This window comes from Quercus robur, chromosome 2 (assembly GCF_932294415.1).
Source record: "Quercus robur chromosome 2, dhQueRobu3.1, whole genome shotgun sequence".
Lineage (NCBI taxonomy): Eukaryota > Viridiplantae > Streptophyta > Magnoliopsida > Fagales > Fagaceae > Quercus > Quercus robur.
The window spans coordinates 60876471-60895039 of NC_065535.1; the positions used below are offsets into that span (position 1 = coordinate 60876471).

The 18569-nt window shown below is 32.8% G+C and overlaps 1 protein-coding gene across 15 annotated transcripts in view; it reads left to right on the forward strand.

Annotated features, from left to right (window-relative positions):
* LOC126714336 (calcium-transporting ATPase 8, plasma membrane-type-like) overlaps positions 1–18569 on the forward strand; it is a 73946-nt gene that overhangs the window by 13619 nt on the left and 41758 nt on the right. For 10 of the 15 annotated variants that reach the window (XM_050414439.1, XM_050414447.1, XM_050414433.1 and 7 more), the window contains exons 3-4: positions 1900–2140; positions 15786–15935. The gene's annotated coding sequence lies outside the window, so the exon portion shown is untranslated. The remainder of the gene's footprint in view (positions 1–1899; positions 2141–15785; positions 15936–18569) is intronic. The other 5 variants (XM_050414440.1, XM_050414436.1, XM_050414442.1 and 2 more) reach the window with 3 other exon arrangements.

Genomic DNA, 18569 nt, shown 5'->3' on the forward strand with positions numbered 1-18569 from the left:
CAAAACCACATTTAAAAAGAAAAAAAAAAACCATCAAAGCATCAGTTCAAACCAAGCCAAAACCCCACCATCAAACCAAGCCAAAAACAAAATCACCACAATCTCCAATCTCCATTGATCCATGCCGATCCCAAATCCAAAATCCAAAACCTAGCGCCGATTCAAACCCGCTAGCCACAACCGATCCAAACCCACGCCGATACCAAACCCAAAATCCACCAATCTCCACAATCCAATCCTACGCCACCACCTGGCCCATGATACACCAATCCACCTATCCAAACCCATCACCTGACCCACCTATCCAAACCCATCACCGACGGAGCTTCGTTTTGAGATTTTGCAAACAAAATCTTAACCCAAACCCAAAAACCCTTGAGAATCTCAGTTTGAAGAGAGAGTGATAGAGTGAAGAGTTAAATGGGTAGAGTTATCTAGAGTGTTGGGTTTATGAGATGAGTAAATCGGCTTGGTGAAGCTCAGAGATGGCAAGAGAGAGATGAGAGACCATGTGAATTTGACAGAGAAGAGAGAGGCTTGGTGAAGCTCAGCGATGGAGAGAGAGAGAAGAGAGATTGTGTCGTGTGAATGAGAGAGAAAGCTGATATTTAGAATAAAATATTATATTTTGTTTTACAATTGAGCTACAATGCAATTCTACATTTAGAATTGCACTGTAGCACAATTGCAAATTTTTTTGCAATAGTAGCTTTTTACAAGTCCTGATGCAGAGGTTGTTTTGGGCTTTTATGCTAAATTGAACCAACATATGGCATATACCATTCCCAATGTGAATGGTCTAATGATATAAAGAATTAGAATTGAAACAAGGACGGATGAGCAAATTTGATCTTTCCTTTTAAGCTAGAGGATTGAGAGGAAGATGGGTTGGATGGACCTTCACTAGTGTAACCTAAAGCTAATCCTATCCAACTTAGTTCTAGATTGAGCAACTTCTTGCTCCAAAAGTGTGATTTTATCAAGAGCACCTACAAGATCAATCTTCAACTGCTCAATCTCCTTTGTAGCCACCTCTAACTACTCTATTATAGAAATTTTTTCACCCAACTTTACTAAATTTTTTAAGAGCAATTCCAGAAGTTTTCTCATACTTGCCACAATCCATAACAATCTCATTATAAGGTATTTGAAGATCTCTATTGCACCCAAATTCATCCTCTAATCCTTCACCATTATCAGACTCAGAGACTTCGTGTCTGTTTGGAAACAACTTATTTAGCTGAAACTGAAAACTTTTTGCTAAAAGTATTATAGATAAAGCTAAAAGGTAGTTGAAATAGTACAGTAGGACTCATGAATAGTACCAAAAAATGCAATGGAACCCATAAATAGTATATAAAAAAAATAAATAAATAAAAAAACTAGCTTTTTAAGCCCATGCCAAATGCACACTTCCTTAACAACTTCCACAAAATTTTCTCTAGGGTTCTCACCAATAAGATGAGCTAATACAGTTAATGCAGTGAAGTTTCCTTCACTATCACTGCCATTTACAGAATTCAAACTCTCATAATCACTCAAGGTAGTATTCATGCCTTTACCTTTGAAATTAATGTAGTTTGGACATTCTTTCCTCATACTTTTTCCCCCCCTCTCAAAAGCATTAGCATCCTTGATTATTACACAGTTAATAATTGACTTAGATCCGACCCATAATTCATGGCCCTTGGATCGTCTGCATGGGTTATGTAATGAGTTTAAATTTAAATTTAGATTTAAACTAATCTCTTCTGGAAAAAGGGAAAAAAAAAAAAAGATTTTAATATGAGTTGTTAATATCAATATTGAAGTGATTAAAGATAAATAGTTAAGAGTTTTTAGGACCACTCATTTGATATTGGACTTATCCTTACTTGAATTTGAATACTCCTATAACAGACAGATTAGAGAAGACTAAGAGAGCTATTGTGAGAACAAAAAATATAAGTACAATTTCTCTAATTGCTCTCTCTAGGGACACCATCAACAATGCTCTAGAACTTGAAGCGTGGAATTTACAAAAAGACTCTGATAGCCTCTTCGGTGACAAGAAGGTGCTTCAAGAATGGTAGAGATTGTGGGGAGTTTGTAAAGTAAACAAAGAAAAAGATCTGACAAGTGGGTGATCTGTTCTACAAAGGTACGTGGAATTATGGCCCATCTAATTTACTCAACATACATATTCCTTCACATCCTTTGATATTCCCTTTGTACTCTAATGTTTAACTTCAATTATATCGTGCATTTCCAACGATAAGAATATAGAGAGAGAGAGTCTAAGAATAGTTTGTATATTGATGCATATTCTGTGTGTAACATTGTACAATAGAGAGTTTTATATAGGCATAGTATGTGTGAAGTAGGTGAAATGAGTGTACTACAAGTACAGTATACTAGGCCCAAACACAATGGGCAAGACTAACATATATACTAACACTCCCCTTAAATTTGAGGTAGCAAGGAAGAAACCAACTAGAGTTTAGATATAAGATCTCAAAGATGACTAGGTGGGTGAGTCTTGGTGAAGATATCAACAGGTTGGTCGGTTAAGGAAATGGAATACAACAATAGATTGCGTTTTTTGAGATGATGACGAGTGATGTGGTAGTCGATTTTAATGTGCTTGTTGTGTTTATGGAAGACATTGTTATAAACAATGTGAATAAGCATTGTGATTATCACAATATAGGGGAGTTCCAGTGGGCTATGGAGCATTTAAGTCAACTATGAGCCATTGAAGCCAGACGAACTCAATAGTGGTGTCAGCAAGGACATGGAACGAGAAACAATATCATACTTCTTGCTACATCATGAGACAAGAGAAATACCCAACAAGAAGCAAAAATCTGTGATGGAGCTACGCCATGAGACAAGACAATTAGGATCTCTTTTTGATAGGTAAAAAAGATCATAATTGATTGCTAATAAAAAATTTGAACCTTAGATGTTTTCGTTGGAAATACCATGAGATGTCAACCAGTTGAGCTCCAAAACTCTTAGTCATAAAATTAAGGAATCAATATCTTATGTCCCATGGGCTGTGTTCCACTCCACATACCACTAATAAAAAAATGACACCTGGCTTATTTTTAATTTTTTCCTTCTCCATGTCAGTTGAGATAAGGTTCCTATTTCATCTAAATAACGTTGGTAAACTGGGTAACTCTCTGTCACGTGACTTTTTGTTTAGATCAAACTTTTTTTTCCTCTTCTTCTTGCAGCTAACATCTCAAGTCTCAACCATCTCTTAAACAACAAAGAAAAACCTTTTTTCTCTCCTTCCTTCTGCATTTTTATATAAACTAATTCTAGGATTCCGTTCACGCAAATCTTATGGACCATTTATTATTGTATCCATGTAACAGCAACTATTTGAAATTTATTTAAAAGTTCCTAATTAAATCTGGTTGAAGTTGGTATACAACTTGACATCTTAAACCTTTTGCCTAGAATTTTAATTTTTTGAATTGGATAAAGTTGTTTGAGAAATTGTTGAAAATTTTTAATTCCAAAGTTTCAAATTTTTTTGCAATAGAATGAATATGAACACTTATGTAGGGGAAAAAAAAGGGAATGAATATGAACACATTCCTGCTTTGTGCAGGTTAGGAACAAAAATCTTCACAATAAAGAGAAACTTTTTTCTCTCCAACCCTTTTCCTAATAGAACAAAATTCAAACTGGATTACGTTCTAGGCCAATCCTTCTTCTGTAAGATAGCATGAGCTGCTATGCCTTTGTGATAAACCCCTCTACTCATTACTACTTGAAAACATCACCACCAACAATGCCCCAACATAGAGAAATTTCATTAATCCGTTACCTACACAAACCCCCAAATCAAAGAGAAGAAATTCAAAACAAGCCCCAAAATCCCCTAAAGAGATTCGTTAAGTTAGAAGGGGATAAAAAAGCCAGGAGTCATTTTTTTTTTATTAGTGGTATATGGAGTGGAACAATGGCCGTGGGACAAAAGATTTTGATTCAGAATGAAGGACTTATTTTTTTTTGGATAGAATAAAACATTAATAGGTTTTTGGTATAGGCAGAAATTGAACTTTAGATTTCTTATTCAACAATAAAAAATTTTACCAATTGAGTTAACTGGAACCCACAAATTTTTAAGAACTCTTAGTTAACTATAAAAGACTTAAAGTTATGGAAATAAAATCATATAAAAAATACATAAAACTAAAAAATAAAATAATTAACGAATGATAAAAACAGACCCTTATATTTTGTCTTACATCAAACCTATAAACTTGAATGAAACTTACCTGTCTAGAAATTGAAATTTCTACTTAAAAAAAAAAAAGAAAAGAAAAGAAAAAGATAATTTGAATAATTCAATAATCCGGTTTTTGAAACTTTAATCCTTGAAATAGTGTTATATAAAATTTCTTCTCATTGGACATCAATTAATAAAGGATTGAAGACATAAGGTTTGTTTGAATATCGTTTATTTGCTGAAAACTGAAAACTTATTACTGAAAACACTATAGCAAAACATTTTTTAAAAGACAAAACATTGTTCACCCGTTTTTGTGCTTTGGCTGGTCCATGAACAGTGCCATGGGACCAGCCAAAAAAAGGTAAACGCAGACGTGGAGCTGGAAACGTGCTTTCCAAACGCACACATAATCAATATATTCTACCCCTAAAAATCAATAGACTTTGATGTGCTGTCAATAGGATCTTGAGACCTAAGGGTTATAGGCTCACCCTCTTTTTTATTATAATTCGATAGTTGGGGGTAGGGGAATTTGGACCTTGAATGTTTATATTAAAAATACTAAGAGATGTCAGTTAGGTTATAAGACTCTTGGTGGCTCACCCTCATATTTAACTTTTATTAAATCTTCCACTAAATTTATAACAATCTCCAACTCATAATTTTTGCTATTCTCCTCAATCAACTTCATATTTTCCGCTTTAACGTTCAACAACTTCTTGCAAAACATTATCTTGGTCTTCAATCTTGACTTGTGGTCTTATTTCATATTGTTCAATGTCTTCAATATTTTCTTCAAAAATTTGCTTCACATTATTGAACTCTAAACCTAGCTAGCTCTTCACGGGATAAATGAAATCCAAAATTCTAGTTATTATCCATATTCCATGAATTGATTCCCTTATAATTTTGACACACGAAAAAATATTTCATCAAAATCATAACGAAAGAAAAAGTTTATCATGCATCATCTTATTCGTTCTTGGTTGTGAGGAAATTCTAAACTTGCCCCTTCATATTCTAAATACTCTATATCATTCCACCGATCCCCCTGCATTGCTAGCAAACTTACTCAATACAAATTACACATTAAAATATTCAGGGATATTTGCGTAAGCAAAATAATGTTCAAGATCCAAAGTCCAGTTTATGAAGTTTTCTTGGTATGATATGCTATCAAAGCATGGAATATCATTAAAATTAAGAACATGTTGATTGATAGGACAACCCCAAGAATACTGTTTGACATAATTATATCTATTGTCTTCATACTCTTGTTTGGCATTCAAACCCAAATCAATGAGCATGTAACAAATTTCATAGAATTCACAAGTCAATCTCACATTTTCAATTTGAATTTTTGCCCTCAGAGCTAGCACCCCACGATCACCATCAATGGAGTGGTTGCTTTTGTCGTTGTGGTTTGCTGTATTTGGGTTCTAAAAAGCTCTGATACCAATTAACGCATAATATAAATATGGAAAGAACTAAATCTTTTTTTAATAGGAAAAAGTAGATATTGTTATAGCATAATGAAACCTTTAAATCCATATGGATTTTCCTGAATCTATAAGGAAAAATATGAAATCAACCAGAAAGGAAAGAGAAAATCCTCTTTAAAATTTTTATTAATCAATTTCATAATTCTAAATTGAAAATTCCTTTACAGACTTGGAGACTAATTTAATGGTCCCATAAAACTTGATTGATAAGAAGAAATATTTTAAAAGATATCTTATTGTTACCCTACCCTAAAAAGAGCCTTAGTTGACTATAAAAGCATTAAAAAAAATCTAAAATAATAAAAAATCATGAAATAAATTTCTATTCCCTAATGTTACCAAATATACATTAAAATTTTAAAAAATGAAAAAAAATGTGGGGTTTATAAGCTAATACATTTTTAGGGAATAGGATTTTATACCTTTTCATATATAGGGTTTATATGCTCGTAAATTTATATAGAATTAATATTTTTAAAATCCCATTGTTGAATGTACATGTCTTTCATATTTTTAATATGCATTTCAAATTTTGTATCAATTAAATGTTATTTATTATTAAATTCAAAAACTATATTTTATGCACAATTTTAAAGAAAAAAAAAACTAAAAATTTAAATATTTTATGGATAAGATAGTTATTGATCTCAGATTATTCTAAAATTTTGTAAATATGAAAGGTATAAGATGAAAATTTAATCTATCAATGAATTTGTCAAAATTTGTAAATATGAAGGGTATAAGTTGTGTATTATACTTAAAAAGTTATTACAAAAATAACTTGAACATATTTAATCTAAAGATATATTATTGGACTTTATCTATGATTATGTGAAAATTATATTTAGGGTCTGTTTGGATATTATTTATTGTTGAAAATTGAAAATTAAAAATTAAAAATTAAAAGTACGGCAGTAAAATAATTTTTAAAAATATAAATAGTACAGTGAGAATCAATTTTAAAATTATTTAAAAAAAAAAAAATACTTATGCATTTACACCCAAAAACTTGCTTTATACATGACATGACATTAGTTAGTCGCAAGATTTTTTATTTTAATTCCTATAAAAAAAAATTTTAAAAAAAAATCTTGCGACTATCTTTTCAACTTGTCAAAAAAAATCTTGCGACTATCTTTTCAACTCAATGATCCGACATGTTGACTACAATACAGAGATAGCGCTTCTCTGTCAGATTTTGTCGCATTAAGATTCGATTAAAAAAACAAAAGAGTAGGGCCGAAAGAATCTACAAAATCTTTGACAAATAACAATAGCCTTTATACCTCTTATTTGTGTACATTGTGATTGCTAGTTAGCGAGTGGTTGGGCACAGAGTTGTATGTATAACGGTCAGTCTCAAAATACTATGAAGAAGTTGCTTCCAAATGGAATTAACTTCATCGACTACAATATAGTGGATCCATTAAACAAAAAGGTTTGAGTGGAGAGCACAATAGTGGATCCATTAAACAAAAAGGTTTGGGTGGAGAGCAAATAATGTGACTTGGCACCATCATTATGTAGATAACATCTACTACCCACTCCTATGATAAATAGTGACACTTAACAAGAAAAATTAGGATAAATTATGCTTGTAATGATTGTTGAATCTTGAAAATCCAAGTGTGTATATGGTATAGCAGGATAGTCTTAATAAGAAATCAGCAATATGAGTGTGCAGTTGGACGCTTCTATGTGAATTTTAGGGATGAATTCTTGATATCATTCATGAAACCTAGCTTTGTTTAGGGCCAAAATGAACACAATCCAAACTAACTGTGTTCGAAAAGGAGTTGTGTGAATTTTAATGTCTTCCTATACACAAACGGCTAAATAGTTCAAGGCACCATGTTTATTGGATAGCCAAAATCTTCAATTTTCTTTCGCAAAAGAAGATTCAAATGTAAAAGCTATCTATCCCGATATAGTGATTTTTCATTCTACTCTCTTTGTGATTTCATTATCATTCACATATTTACATTTTCAATCTTGTGAGAGATTGTTAGAACAAAATTGATTTTTACAAGTGTTTGGGTGGAAATTTTTGAGCCAAAATTAAAATGGGACCCACATGTTGTTTGAGGTGGCTATGAGTTGGGACATGTTCTCCTTTGTGAGGAGATTAACATTATGTAATCACTTTCCCAAAACCATTAAGGAGTGAATGAGAAATTGACTTTTAAAGAGCTCACATGAATATAGTTTAAATTGGTGAAAATCCTAGAGTCCCCACATGGGAAAGGAAAGCATAAAATATTGGACACATGTTTGTGTGGGCTAGGCCTTGTTCGTTCAATATTTAATAATTTTTTGTTTCAATGTTTGTCTATGCACATTGTAATTAATTCCAAAACAATATGTCTATTTGTTATTGCACATTTTCTAAACTAGTGTGAGTGTCTCCATAAATAGGTATCCCTCATTTCATTTTAGTTAGTTCTTTGCACTCATTCATTAGAGACTCTAGAGAGAGAGAGATGCACAATTCTAATCATTGTGCACAAATATTGTAGTGTTTCTTTTGTGTAATGTTGATCATTGTATCCTAAGAGACAAACATTTAAGAGTCTGAAAAGAAATATTATGAGGGATGAAATCTGTCTTAAATAAATAGTGTCAAACACTAGCCTTGATCAGTTTTGAATTTCATATTGCATTCACTTGGTCTGTGAGTTTTAATTTATTTATTCATACATAAATATGTGCATATATTGTTTGTTTTTTGTTTTTTTTTTTTTTTTTGGTAAGAAAAAGGGGGTATTATTTATAACTTAGCAACAAGACACTAGGTTTGTCCATAAGGCACTCATGGAGAGTGCATAGTTACAGGGGATATCAAAGGACACTCACAAGGAGTTCCAATTTGCAAAAGATCGCACACATAGTTACTAGTTACAAAAGTAGGACATATATTATATTCTTCTAGTATGCTGCCTTGCTCCCTTACTCTCTTTCGAGTCCATCCGCGACACTATTTGCTTCACAAAAGATGTGACGTGTAGACGGACGGTCCACGCCTAGTTCAGTAATTGCCTGCAATCATAGACCAAAACAGATGAGACAGGAGCCAAAATACGAAGTCAACAATTAATGATAAGCTCATAATCTCTCTTTTAAATTACGTAAATCTAAATTCCATGCAATCTGTTAACCCTTCCTTACTACCTATATTTCAGCTGCATTATTGGTTGTTATCCCATTAGTACTTAATGTAACAAACGGGTCAATGGGTGGCATCCATTTAACAATTTTGATGATTTTATATGAAGGTTGATTGGGGGAATAAACAAGATGGTAGAATTCTGTCGATAGATGTAAGGTTTTATAAAGAAGTTGGTTTAAGCTGAGAGAAGGTGGATTAAAAATGTGTTCATTTCTCGCTTAGCTAAGGTGCCATAACCCATATAATCGAAAATGATATTGCAAGGAGTAGATGGATAATTACTAGCTTTATCCTTGCACAGATTGGTAGGAAGGGAAATCTCTAAGGGTGTAGTAAAAAAGTTAGTCTCTCTGACCTGGAAGGGAGTTCCAGAATGATTTGGCCCAAGAGCAATCTTAAATAACATGTTTCAATTTAGTTGCATTCTGGGCATTTCGGCCCGAAGTTGCTCTGGTTATGAACAATATACGATCTGGTGGGGAGCCTATTATGGAAACATTTCCAAACAAAAATCTAAATTTTATTTTGGCATGGGATTTTCCATATCCAAATCCATTTATCCTTTTCAAATAAGAGACCCTCCTTGCCACTTATGATCATGTTAAATTATCGATTGTTTCAAAATGTTAAGCTATTGGGATATAGTAAATTTAATAAGTTAACCACACAATTTTAACACTCCCCTGACGTTTGGGTATGAACTCCAATTAATATGTAAGACTCAACACGTGGGATTTTAAATAGGAGGTAAAGTAGAGGAGACAATGATGAAACTCAGAATCTCTTACTCTAATACCATGTTAAATTACCGATTGTCCCAAAAACTTAAACTATTGGGATACGGTAAGTTTAATAATTTAATTATTTAACTACACAATTCTAACAAATCAAGATGGATTTGAACTTGAGGAATAGGGGTAGCAATTATTGCTTCTTGAATAGGCAAGGGAGTTGGTATGATAATCTATCCAAGTGGCATGTATCAGACATATAAAGCGAAGCTACACACCTATCTTCTTCTTCCAAATCCAAAGGGCCTTCCACTTGAAACCTCAAAGTGCCATTAGGAAGCCATGGCTCGGTCCAAAATTTGAACAATGTTATATTCACAACACTTTCATAATACTTTTACAATATAACTTAAGTAATAGGTTGTTACTGATTGTTATCGGTGAACAAAAAATAAATTTCAGTGGTGGTTCAAATTAGAACCAATAACAACTTATATTTATGATTTGTTGTGAAAATGTTATAGATGTAACACTTCTCCCAAAATTTTAGCCGAGTTTCGTCTCCTATTTTCCATCTCATACCTTGACTCAAATTCTCCTTTCCATAATATAGAGCTTTCCATATATGAGAAGCATTCCTAGAGGGCATACAATGTTGAAAAGTGCTATGTGAAAAATATTTGGCTTTTTCACTCTGTTTGTTGTAAAGTAAAATATTTTCAAATGTAAAATATTTTACAAATAAAAGGTTCTACATGTCAAACATCTCCAAGTGTTTGATATGACAAGTAAAATTTTTCAAACAAACCATTAAAATTGGTGGCTCAGCCACCAGAGCCGCTAGTTTCAAAGGTCTAGTGATAGGATCACTAGAACGATTGCTCTAGTGACCAAATTGCCAGATATTGCTAACAAAGCAGTGTCTCGAGTGACCGGACTGTCAGCACTGTGGCCGAAATGGTGTCTCCGGCCATCGGACTGCCAACACTGATGGCTGAAATGTCGGCTTTGATTATCAAACCTTCATATCAGTTTGCCAACACCGATTATTGGAGTGGCAACTTTAGTAATAGGACCCTAGCACTAGCTATCTAACCCATTGGACTGGTGACCTAGCCACTAGATAGGATGAGGGAAGCCATTGAGTGTAATTGTAAAATGTTTCATAACTTTTTATAAACCGGTGACCTAGCCACTAGATGAGGTGAGGGAAGCCACTAGTGATAGGATCACTAGAACGATTGCTCTAGTGACCAAATTGCCGGATATTGCAGACAAAGCAGTGTCTCGGGTGACCGGACTGTCAGCACTGTGGCCGAAATGGTGTCTCCAACCATCGAATTGCCAACATTGATGGCCGAAATGTCGGCTTTGATTATCAAACCTTCGCATCAATTTGCCAACACCGATTATTGGAGTGGCAACTTTAGTAATAGGACCCTAGCACTAGCTATCTAACCCATTGGACTGGTGACCTAGCCACTAGATAGGATGAGGGAAGCTATTGTGTGTTATTGTAAAATGTTTTATAACTTTTTATAAATCGGTGACCTAGCCACTAGATGAGGTGAGGGAAGCCACTATTTGTTATTGTAAAGTATTTAACCAAAAATTTAAAGGTAAAACGTTTTACAGCTTTTTATAAAAGATTTTATCATCAATGAAAAATATTTTACAAGATTAACCACATTTTACACGCAAACAAACACCTAAAAATGAAAAAAATATTTCCTAAAATATTTTACTTCAAAACAAATAAAGCATAATTATGGGAAAACTCAGATTCTTACACAAAATTACAACCTTAAATTTTTTTTTTTGCATTATTTTAGACATATTTACACCCCAGAATTTACTTTAAACATGCCATGTAGGAGCATTAAAGGTGGCATTTGGGTATTAGGTTTCTTGCGTTGCGTTTTCTGCGTTTTTTTTTCCTAGACACTCGTCTGGTACTATTCATTGTCCATGAACAGTAATTTTAGGCTTATGAACAGTTCCAAACGCGTGAACAATAATTTTTTTTATTGTTTTTAGTTTTCAGCAAAATAAGTGATATCCAAATTGGATACAGCTGAAAACTGAAAACACTGTATCAAAATAATTTTTAAATATGTAAATAGTACCGTAAAACCCATTTTTAATGAAAAAATTGCAGAAAAGTAAAGTTTGTAAGTCCTGTAAATAGTACACACATGCCCTGTTCATGAGAGAAAGGTCAACCATCACGACTTAAAAAATAAAAAATAAAAAATAAAAACGCAAAACGTGGTCGTGGGCGTTTGGGAAGCGCATTCCCAAACGCACACTAAGGCTGTGTTTGTTTTGGGTGAAAATCACTTCCGGAAATGCTTTTCTGTAAATGCGGGTATTTGGTTGGTTTTGAAAATAGAATTTTCCGGAAATCATTTTCATTTGACTGTAAAAAAGAGGCTTTGACCACGGAAATTCATTTCCGTTCCTATTTTCACTTCAAATGGTTTCCGGAGAGAGAGAGAGAGAGAGAGAGAGAGAGAGAGAGAGAGAGAGAGAGGAAGAACAGGGAGCCCAGATCACGCCTTCGACATTGCCGGCGGACCCCGAGCTCCAGTCCGACGATAGCACGCACTAGATCGCACTGGTCTCGTCGATCGTAGCACCGCGTCGATCTCACCACACTACTCGATCTCGTCGCTCGATCTCACCTCCGCGCGATCTCGCCTTCGATCTCGCCTCCGCGCGATCTTGCCTGCGACCCACCAATCTCTCTCTCTGGTGGTGTGGTAGTGGTGTTTTGGTGGTTGTGGCTTTTGATTGCCAGAGTTTGTTGCCGTGGGTTGAATTGGAGTTTCGGTGGTGTCTGGTGTTGGGATTTGGCTGTGATTTGTTCTGTGGATTGGGATTTGGCTGTGATTTTGAAATTTTCTATAATAAAATTTGTTTGGATGCTGCGAAAATAGCTGAGAAAATGTGAAAATTTTGTAGGAAAATAGCATTTTCAGAATAGAACCAAACACATGAAAATATTTTCTACAACAATTTTTATAATACAACCAAATACTTGAAAATATTTTCATTTCCCGAAAATAGTATTTCTGAAAAATATTTATTTTTCAAAAAATATTTTATGGGAATTAAACACAGCCTAAGATGAAAAGTTATTCGTAAGAAATTGATCTTTTGACTAAAAAAAGAAATAGTGCTTCATTAATTGTTTTGCTGCTTTCATTAACACGTGTAGTGGGTAAGAAGTAACTAAAAGAAAGGGGCATGGGACCTAACCCCTTTGTGAGAGCAAGCAATATTCTGGGACTGTGTCAGGTTTTCTCTCTCTCTCTAAAAAGGAGACTGAAGTATTCTCAAATTCAGATTTTTTTGTTCTCAAAAATTTATTAAAAAAAAAAAAAGCAAAGAGAGATTTGAAAAGAATAGAGCCGAAAGGATCCACCAATTCTTTGTCAAATACCACAGCTTTTATGTTTGTCGACTTGCTTGAAATAAAAAGTCATCAGGTTGTTGTTGTTGTTGTTGTTGTTTTTTCTTTTTCTTTTTTGACTGAGCAATTCCCTTGATATCACGTTAATCAATACTATGGTCAATTCAAACTAAAACTTCTAAATACCCTACACCAATAAGCCCACAATCGAAGTACCATATGGTACATCTTTCCCACTCTATCTCATGTGAGTTTTTCTTGTCACAAGGATGTGTGAGTCTATATATATTAGTTATATACTTAATTTAATATTTTTTATATATCCATATAATATTGATGATTTTTTTTAAACATAGGTCACAATAAATTATTGGTCCCATTTCTCAAAAAAAAAATATATATACTATTGGTTTCTAAAGTTTAAAAGTTTATGAGCAATTTTAGTTTTTGAAGTTTAAAATGATTGTTTTTAGTCTTTAACAAACTTAAAGTGAGCACCTTTGGTTAATATGGAGTGATATATCTATAGTGTGTCAGTTTTTAGTTTGACCATATCATTCAAATAGCTATCAATTGTTTTAAATTTTAGATAGTAAAATTGCTAATGAGCTAAACTTTAGGAACAACAATGTATTTCAGTGTTGTACCTCCCATTTCTCTTTCATCTCTATTTTCTTAGTGTTAGAATCACATTGATCACTTTAAGTCAGTTAGAAATTAAAAACGACAACTTTCAACTTCAAGGTCAATACTCATAAACTGATGGACTAAACTTTAGTGACTAACAATGTATTTCAACATTGTCCATTCCATTTTTTTTTTTTTCATTTCCATTTCATTATTGCTTGAAATCACCTTGTTAGTGATAGTAAAATACTTCCACCACATCTAGTACTATTTTTGTCTGGCACTTCTTCCTCATCTTGGAAAGGAGACAAGGCATCCATGTTTCAACTTTACTCCTATTTGTCATCAATTTTAGTTTTGCATTTTTTTTATAAAGAAAAAAAATTATATTTGTAATCTCATGATCAAAAAAAAAAAAAATCTTATTCCTTTTTTTTTGGTTAAAAAAAACGCGTGAACCTTTTTTCTTAGGATTTTATGTGGTTCTTTTATGTAATGTTTTATTATTATGTTTTTTCCAAATAATTGTCACGATCACCATGGAATAAGGGCACCAACTTTTAAAAATGTTTGCCGACTTCTTTTTTTTTTTTTTTTTGAGAATAGTTTGCCGACTTCTAAGAATGCTATGGAGTATCTGTTACCCTTGATTACTTTTTTTTTTTTTTGGATGAATGTTACCCTTGATTACCATGCAAGTTGCTTTCATATATTACATGAAAGTGACGGGCAGGAAAAGCATTATTCTTCACTTCATACCGACCTGCTAGCATATTCCCATCCGCAAGTCCAATTTCTATATTTGTACTTGAAAAAATATAAAATTTTTAAAAAACTGTAAATAAACTAATAAAATTTTAACGAAAAAATTCCCAGCAACTTTTTTTTTTTTTTTTGAGAAACAAATTCCTAGCAACTAACCGACGCCAAGTTAATGGTATAGTCTTTAAAATGCCGACACTTATATATCTTTTTTTTTTTTTTTTGAGAAACAACACTTATATATCTTTGGTATTCATTTCTTAGCCTTACAGTGTGTGCCCACTGAATGACATAATGTTTGTTGACTCTAAAACCACTAAAAGACACGGTATTCCTACACAAATACGATCATCTTAAAATTATTTTAAAGCAAGTAGTATTAGATAACCATAATATAACATTAAAACTTGTGCTTGCGTTTGAGATCTCTTTGTTTGTGTTTTGGTTTTTTGGCTGAGAGAGAGATCTGTGGTAAGTTTACCATTATAACAGCATGTACTTATAATAAGATACAAGGAATATATTATATATATGCATCCTGAATCCTCTCATAAGTACATTGATCTTGTAATATTTATATCAGCTACCACAATATCCATGCGCGTTACCCAGAATCCGCCGCTAAATAAATGCCCACGAATTTCATTATTTCACGTCTTTAATTATTTTGAGTTGTGCCAGAGAAGATAGAAGAACTAAATTGAATGTAAAGCTAATATTTACTGTATTCTTTAATTCAATTTTAGGTGGAATGTTATCATGCTGTAGAAAATAAGGAACAAAAGAAGTACAAGTGTGCTATCTTGATTTTACGTTTCGACTGTGTGCTGGTAGCAGTTGGATAGATGGGATAGTTTAGATAAGAATGAATGAACGAACTAATTATTCTCCATATGAATATAAGAGGTGGAAATCAAGTTAATTTGATTTGATCAGATATTTGTTTATATTCTTTGCTTTACTTGAGGAGAAGATATAAAGGAGTTGTTGTGATTGGTGCTTCAAACTTCATTTCCAAGACAGTGAACCCTGTTGTTATCTTTCCTGTGCAAGGAGATTGGATATTTTGATACTTTGATCCGATAAGTGTCTATATTCTATAGTGACTTAAAGGATCGACTATAGTAAAAAAACAAATTACCGAAAGTGAAAAGAGCGATATTCCTAATCTTTATATATATATATATATATATATATATATATATATATAACTGGCTTTTTTATACGTTTCTTTGCGGTAGAGAGAAAAGAGGCTTGGTGGTTGATATTTTATAGTGTTTATTTCTAAGTCTGAAACTATTTTGCAACCTTTCCCATTCTGATGGAATATCACTCTTGCGAATCCAAACAGATTTTGCCCAAAGCTTCTGAAGCATCCAAACAGATTTTGCCCAAAGCTTCTGAAGCATCCAAACAGATTTTGCCCAAAGCTTCTGAAGAATTTCAACAGGGAAATATATTTTCCAGTGCATGCATGCGCTTCATTTGTTCTCTGCAAAAGGTTAGTTTCAATTATTAAGTTATTTACTTCAGTCTTATACTTTGGGTGCTTGAATTCTACACCTAGAAGTTTTAAAATTTGGATTTTATGCCTTGAAGTTTTGGGGGGTGCAAAATCAAAATTTTGAAACTTCAAATTGTAAAATCTAAACACTCTAAACTTTAGGAGGTAAAATCTAATGCTTTGACGCTAAATTTAGAGGATAAGTAGTTTAGACCCCAAATCAGTTATGCAGCGGAAATTTCAATTTATAACCAATTAACCAAATTAATCTTGCATTACTTTCCATTGCATGAGCTCCTACGAAATGACCTTAACACACAGAAATAGAGTAGCTAACATTAAAGGCTAGAGCACTAAAAAAAATCCTCAAATGGTAGTTGACTCTGTAATTTAGAAAAGCAAGTGCTCTCAGCTCTCAATTTTGTATCTACATAAAAGACACTAGGGGTATATTATAAAAGACACTAGGGGTATATTTGATAACTGTTTTTTTCTCTTATTTTTTGTTTTCAAAAACAATTTTTTATTTTTAAGACTAAAAAACTTATTTGGCAATCCCAAATAGACAGAAAACAAAAACTGTTCTCAAAACTCAATTTGTAAAGGAAACTGAAAACATGTAAAATGCTGTTTTCAATTTCTAATTTTCAAAATTCAATAAAAACATACATTTAATTTAATGAATTTATCTTATTTAATGAGTTAGCATTAAAGTTCAAATCCTAGTAACAACATATTTTAGTATTTTCTATTTTTTTCTTCAAAAAACTATATTTTTAATTTTAACTAACCAAACATGTTTTTGATTTCAAAAATGCAAGAAATTTTTTTTTTCTTTATATTCCCAAAAACAAGTTTTTGAAAATAGAAAACAAAAACTTTTACCAAACATAATCTAAGAAACACCGCTAAAACCCCACCGTAGCAATTAATCGATCCTTGTCTGATAATCTATTTTGGATTTGCTAGGCATCTTATGAAGGATTGCTTTGGAATTACTTTGGAAATCATATTCGCATCCATTAGTTGACCTTAAGGACCACCCTTTTCCATATACTGTCCTCACTTAGCTCGAATCTAAAGAGGCCTGTCTTCATCCTCTAGCCACTAGACTAAGCGTGCTTTGGATTGGAATTAGATCCTCAAATCGAGCAGGCTTCTGCTAGTAATTCCTTTCCCTCAATACACTAGAAACTTTTTATCAAAAGAACTGACTGCATCAAAAACCGAATTAGGAATTTTTTCTAGAAATTTTTTCTAGAGTAATCATTAATAAACTTAAATTATATAAAATTTGATATAAAAAAAACCTTAAATATATATTGACATTAAAAAGAAAAACACACACACATACAAATACATGGAGTTTTACAATTTCTTTCTACAAGTTTTCAAAGTTTGAAATCGTTACATGATAGTTTCATTATCAATGTTGCAATTGCAAAACCAAAGAGAGCAAAGTTGCTAGCGCTACTGAAGAGAACTCATGGTATCTGGCATTGTTTTTAGGAAATTGAAGTTGGGTATTATTTTTATGGAATGAGTTGAAGAAGTTACAAATTTGAATGATTAAGAGTTTTGATATATAAGAAGTTTTGTTGTTGTTTGGGCTATTTTTTGAGCTCATTTTTATTATTGTTGTCTGAGACAAATAAATAAATAAATAAATAAATATATTTTTAAGAGGTTAAGGATTATATTTGAGAGCCAATATTAATTTTGGAGTAATGCTAAGAACAACAAAAAGCCATAACAATTTCACAATATTCTCAAATTGGTATGCCATATCATTAAAAAAAATTAAATTTGAGATTGTGGTGAGCCAATGTGTGAGTTAGCATGCTAATTTAAGAATGTTATAAAATTATTATGGTTTTTTGTTGCGTCGTTAGCATTATTGTTATTTTTGTCGAACCCAAAATTTTAAAATTCTCATATGCAATATTTTTTTTTTAGGTTAAACAAAACAAGTCAATTAAAAAATAATTACGTGTATATGTATTTATTTATTTATTTTTGCAAGTCTAAGTGTTCGTATGAACATCCTGAACATTCTGTCGACAATGTGGAGCCCCGCGGCTGTGAAAGAAGGACGATTTTCTAATCCTAATAACAAACTTTATTAAAGGCGAGTTGACATACATGCCATTGTGGGATTTTGTTGGAATCAGATTATGGTTCATGCGGCTTACTTCGGAGCCACGTGGCATGCATGTGTGCTTGGGAATAAGCCCATGGGTTGGCTATTCGATGAGATGATCAAGGGCCAAGGGAAACCCTTATTATAAGATACAGGATGTCGGTTTAGGCATTATATCTCAATTTGGCCCACTAAAATACAAAAGCAGCGATACTGGGTGTGAAATCTCAAGTGGAAATTTCGTGTTTCATAGCCATTTTTTTTGAAGAGAACATATATAGGGTTTACTATACCTACACCGGAACAACTTTAAACTTAGAGGGGTTTCCACTTATGGATATGTGAGAGCTTGCCTTTTTCTTCTTCGTTTCTTTCCATGCCTTGCCTTTATTCTATTCACGCAAGGTATACACCGCAAGAGAAGCAACAGTAGTACGTAAAATGGTAAACAGGTGAAGATTTTCTCAAAAAATGGTTTTGCCCAGATGGGG